Here is a 6000-nt window from a genome sequence, read left to right as displayed (position 1 = left end):
AATGTTGAAGCCCAGCGGAGCCGAACATTAAAAAGCCAGCAAGTCAACTTGGAACCTGCAAGGTCGTTCTGTAGTTTCCATTTTGATGTTAATCCTATACAATGTCATTTTAATTTTTTATTTCAAATACTTATTTAAACTCTTTTTTCTCTTTTTATTACCCTTTTCTAATTTTTCATTTGTTTTTCTCTTTTTAATAACTTCCATTATAAACTAATGCATTTTCAAATTTTTGTGTTTTTCATTTTTTTTTTTTTGTCATCTTCACATCTTCAAAAGTTTTATTCCATGCAAGTTCTAAATTTATGTTTTTGGTTAATCAACAATTAAATATTTTGCTATCGTTATTTTTAATCACAAATATTATGCATTTGCCAAAAAAATATACTATTAAAATTTATTGCATTTTATATTGTGAAATGTATGTCTTCTACTCAAATTGGAACCAAACCGTCAGCTTTCATACTCCTTTTATAATTTCATCAAAATACAAAACCTATAGCTCAATTTTCAATTCACAAATCAATTTATTTTTCTTTTAAAAATTTTTCAATATTTCTTTCCTTTTTTTTTAGTTTGAAATGCCTGAACTCAAATCGCTCCAAATCGGCCGGTTCACGAGGTCAATTAGGAATCGGTGGGTGGCCAGTTCGGCGGTGCGATTCAGCCAAACCAAGAAAATGAAACATAATAAATAAAGAAATTTAATACAGTCCATCTACAAATTAAATGATGAAAAAGCTTTCCCACCAATAATAAATGAAACCAAAGATATTTTACTGTCATGGGAATAGAAGTAGAATGTCTGTTGACTTCCTCAGGTAGAACATAGCCTAAAATTAATTTTAGGACACTAAAATTTAGGGATGTAAGCTCTCCAAATAGAAATTAACCTAAAACAATTCCCTAATGGTACCCTTTATGTATTTGAGAAAAATAATTAAATAGAGATCATCTAATTTTTAGATAATGAGATTCAAATATTAGAAAACCGTAATTTTTATTTTTATTAGAATAATCATCTAATAATTCTTAATTCTTAAGTAATTCTCAAAATTTCAGATCGAAAAGCAAATAAAAAGAAATAAACGATGTTCCTGAAGGAGCTCGGTGTGCGTGCTCATAAAAAACAAGGAGCATTATCTTTGTAGGGGCCGCATCGATTTGATTATTGGTGAAATTGGAGTTTTGCATGAAAGCACCTTTCTAAGGACATAAATCCGGACGACTTAGATAATTGGGAATTTGGGGTACCTTCAAATATTCCCTTTTGGAAAAAAAACTTGAGCCATGGCTATGAACAATCAAATTAGAGCCCACATCAAAAATTTCATTAGAAGAGGTTGTTTTGATGTCTAAATATATTCAAATTGATCATAACGACATCAAGATGCATGAACATGACAAAAGAATGAATTTCAAGTTTTGAAAATAGCGATCTTGTAACGTATTTTTAAACTGTCAATTTTCAATATTTTCAAGTTTTTTACAGATCTGCTTTATCTACACTATTTTTTAAGTTTAAAATTCTATAATTAAATATAAAAATATATTTTAAGGCTATCACAAAGATTTTCAATATTATAACTACATTTATCAACACTACTTAAAGGTACACTTTAATTTAATTGTTTAGAGCCTCGGCTCTATACAAACTGCACCCTTCTCTTTTTCTTTTTCTTACTCAATGGTATTTACAATAACTCGTAGTCCATTCACCAAAAAACTAAATAACAAAAGAATAAAATCATACTCCCTAGTATATAGTTATAGCCACAATATGACCAGTCCGCTGACTCACAAACCGTTCACCTTTAAATTGAACCTCTATAACTAAAGATTCATATCCAATGGATGGAAAAAAAATTATTTTAAAGTTTTATTTTATTATATTTCATTTTATTTTATTTTATTTTTTATATTATTGATCATTATAGTGTAGATATTTATAAATCTGGATCCAAGATCTCTGCAGAAAATATAAGAAAGGAAAAAAGTTTATATAAGGGTGCAACCTTATAATGTAGAACAACGGATGCACCTCAAAAATCTATCGGAAAAGGTAGTTTTAATGTTGAAAAACCCTTTGATTGATCATCTCGACATTGAGATGTATGACCTAAAAAGATTTTAAGTCTCAGAAATAGTGCATTTTACAACATATTATCTACACCGTCCATTTTCAAGATTTTTCTATGTTTATAGATCTATTTGATTTTAACTATTTTTAAAATTTAAAATGTTATAATTAGATACAAAAATAGATTTTAAGATAATCATAAGAACATCTTACATCAAAATTATATACCATGATAAAATTTGACGATGCACCTTACCTGTACAGCTACAAATGCATCCGTATGCCAACTGTACCCTATAAAAAATGGATATTAGAGGGAGCCTGCATGAGAATACTATGAGTCGTGTGTCTCATAAAAACTGGATCCTTTACTTTTTTTATAAACGTTTTCTTTAACGATGACATCCCGCAAAAGAGAAACAAAAAAGTCAATTTATAATTGTTTGCTTGAATTTTGGTCAAGGGATGGGGTATTTTTGTAAATTTCACAACTATTTTGTTGCAACTTTAAATGTAGGATTACATATTGCACATCAAAATCCATCGGAAAAAGTTCTTTTAATATTGAAAAAAACTCTTAATTGTTCGTCTTGACATCGAGATGTATGAAAATAAAAGAAAAAAAAGATTTTGAGTCATAGAAATAGTGCATCTTGAAATATATTATCTAGACCGTCCATTTTTAAAATTTTCATATGTTTATAGATCTGCTTGATTTTAACTATTTTTAAAGTTTAAAATTTTATAAATATGAAAATAGATTTTGAGATAATCCTAAGATTTTTTTCACCAAAAATTAGATATTCTGATAAAATTCGGAAGAGCGCCTTAATTGAATTGTTTAAAGTTGCAACCTTAACCACACCCTTGAGTGATTGCCCTAATGAGTCCTTCCAAGAGAAGTCATTTAAGTCAAGACTATATTTTAAGCGAGACGAAGTCATTTAAGTCAAGACTATATTTTAAGGCTGAGGTATGTATAAGTCAACCTTGTACTTTTGAGGTAAGGTGTAGCTCAAAATTATGTCTAAAATGGAGTTTTGATGCTGCAAAGCTTTTTAATGTAATGAAAATCTATTGTTTCTCCCAATTATAAAATTTAAAGTTTCAAAAATAGTGACGATTAAGAAGATCTATGAACAATTGAAAATCTTGAAAACGAATGGTCCAGATAATGTGTTAGAAGATAAACTATTTTTAGGACTAAAAATCCCCTTTTTTCATGTCTATGTATCTCAAGGTCATCTTGATAGATTTGAGGGTTTGCCAACATAAGAACCTTTTCTAGTGGGTTTTGTAGGTGCACTTACTCATACAGTATAAGGTTGACACCTTATATAAACTTTTTCCATATTTTAATCACGGAAGAAGTTTCTGTAAGGCCTAGGATTTAGGAAAATAGAGGTGGCAAGGACCCCAGAGCTGGACCCGATCTAGGACCTGAAGGGTAGACCTGACGTAGGTTTGGGTATGGGTCAAGAAATTGGATATGGCGGGTTGAGTCTAGGTCGAAATATTGTACCCGAACATTATTTGGGTCCAAGTTTGATTTTGGGTCCCACATATGTTTTTGGGGTCCTAATTTATAAAGAATAGTTAATATATTTAAATACATATGTTTTAATTTTTGGGTCAGGTTCGGGTCCCATATTATACTTTCAGGTCTGGGTGCGGGTTCTATGACTTTGGGTCTGGTCGGGTCTAGGTCTAGGTCTGGGTCTGGGTCCCACAACACATTTTCAGGTCCGGGGTCTCGATCTAGGTCCGGGTTGGGCCGACCCGACCTCTTGCCACGCCTATAAAACAAAGTAAAAGCCTTACCTTGAATTCTTGTATAGAAAACTCAAGGCATCGGAAATGTCCACGATAGCTCTAAAATTAATTTCTAACACTTATTATGAAATTTGAAGCATAAAACAATGGTACAGATCTTATGGATCCATGAACACTTTTTTTTTTAAGGAGAAATGGAAAGTCTAAGTAATTTGTTATAATATACACTGACTTTAGAGATTGAAATACTAAACTTTTTTAGAAAAAATTATAAATACGCCCCCAAAATGAACTTTTTAAATATCCTGCCTCCAACACTTTTAGTATCACACCTATCCCTTTTTACCCCCCTGTAAAAAGTCAAAATATTTGGGGCTAAATGACCCCTTTCCATAGTTATCTCCTCTCTTTCTCTCTCTACCCGAACTCTTCTCTCTCTCTCCTAAAATCTATCTTTTTTTCCTATGTTCTCTAGCTCACCAATAAATCTTTCTCTACCTGCTCTCTCTCTCTTTCTCCACCCGCCCTCTAAACCCTAGGAAGACCCAATCCTCAAACCAAATCCCCATCCCAAAATTTTCAGCAGGATTCACCAACTCTTCTCTAGATCCCAAGGAAACCTATCCCTTAAAACAAATCCCCATGACAATTTTTCAGCAAGGTTGACTTTGCCAGTTTTTTTGCGGATGGAGAGAGAGAAGGGGCTCGTAGAGAAAGAGAGAGAAAGAGGGCGAGTTGAAAAGAGAGATGACAAGTAGAGAGGGCAAGTAGAAAGAGGGCAAGTAGAGAGAGAAAAAGAGATTTCATGGGTAGAATAAGGGAGGGAAATGGTAGTTTAGTTTTTAAAACAATGAATGTTTTATTTGAGTTAAAAGAAAAAAAAAACGTTATTAAGTGTGATACTAAAAGTATCGATGATAGAATATCTACAAAGTTGATTTTAAGGTATATTTATAATTTTTCAGTTTTTTTACCACTATAATAGTCAAGGCTAGACTATAATAGTCAAGGCTAAGATGATTGATATGAAAATTTTCCAACATCCAAACAATAATTTTATGAGAGTTTTTTGATGTGAGACTTTACTGAGTTTGATAAGGACGCAGCCGGGTCAAACCATTCTTCTTTAATCATTGAAGAGGGGGACAATCGCCATAACAACCATGACCTTGGAAAACCAAAGGAACGAAGAGGGCAGATTATATATTTTTCTATTCTCGATCCATTCTTTCAATTTGGGAAACGATCAAAATATCTATTCTTTGGTGAAATTTATTGATAGTCCTGCAACCCTATGAAAGTAAGTAAAAACTCACATCAAAATTCACCAAACATTCCGGTTTGGTGTGAGAAAACCTTCAACTCAATCATCTTGGCCTTGGTCATCATGGTTTTCAAAAAGATTAGGATTTCAAACCTTAAAATAGTGTATATTGTAAGACATTATTTAGACTGTCCATTTCACCCTAAAAATAAAAGTTCACGGATCAGCAAGATTTGTATTCGTTTTTTAGCTTCAAATTTCATAATAGGTATTAGAAATTGATTTTCGAGCCATCATGGAGATTTTTAATGCCCAAAGTGCTTTCCGAAGAATAATTTAAGGTGATCGTTGTACTTTGTTTTCATAAAGCTTAGGCCTTATAAAAATGGGTGCTGTTTGTATAGAGCCTAGTTCTAAATAATCAAATTAGAGCCTACCTTCAAATAGTATTGAGAAATATAGTTTCAATACCGGAAATCTTTGTGGAAGGATCGTATACAATATCTTGAAGGGCAGTGGTTTTTCTTGGCGTTAGGGTTTGCTATTTTGAGGCTTGCAAGGAGCTACCACACCAAACCCTAGTTTCTCATAGAAACTCGCCGTCGAGAGCCAGAGAGACCGATCCATGCAAAAGAGAGAATGGGGATCCATAGTTGCTACATGTGAAATCAAGCAAGGGACGTCATTGGCATAAGCTTTAAAAAAAAAATACAAGTGGGATTGGGTTTTTATGGTTGTGGGTTTTTTCCATGGGTAGATTGAGAGAATGAGGTGAAGAGATGAGAGGGGTTTCATAGTTGTGGGTTTTTTTACTAGGGGCATCGGGAGGGAGTGAATGTGGGCTCTTTTTAAAATGCAGTAACTGATAGAATGGATTGGAGGA

This window comes from Amborella trichopoda, chromosome 4 (assembly GCF_054954075.1).
Source record: "Amborella trichopoda isolate Santa Cruz 75 chromosome 4, AtrichopodaSantaCruz75HAP2 v2.0, whole genome shotgun sequence".
Lineage (NCBI taxonomy): Eukaryota > Viridiplantae > Streptophyta > Magnoliopsida > Amborellales > Amborellaceae > Amborella > Amborella trichopoda.
The sequence above is the reverse complement of the archived record's forward strand: the minus strand, read 5'-3'. Positions refer to the sequence as shown.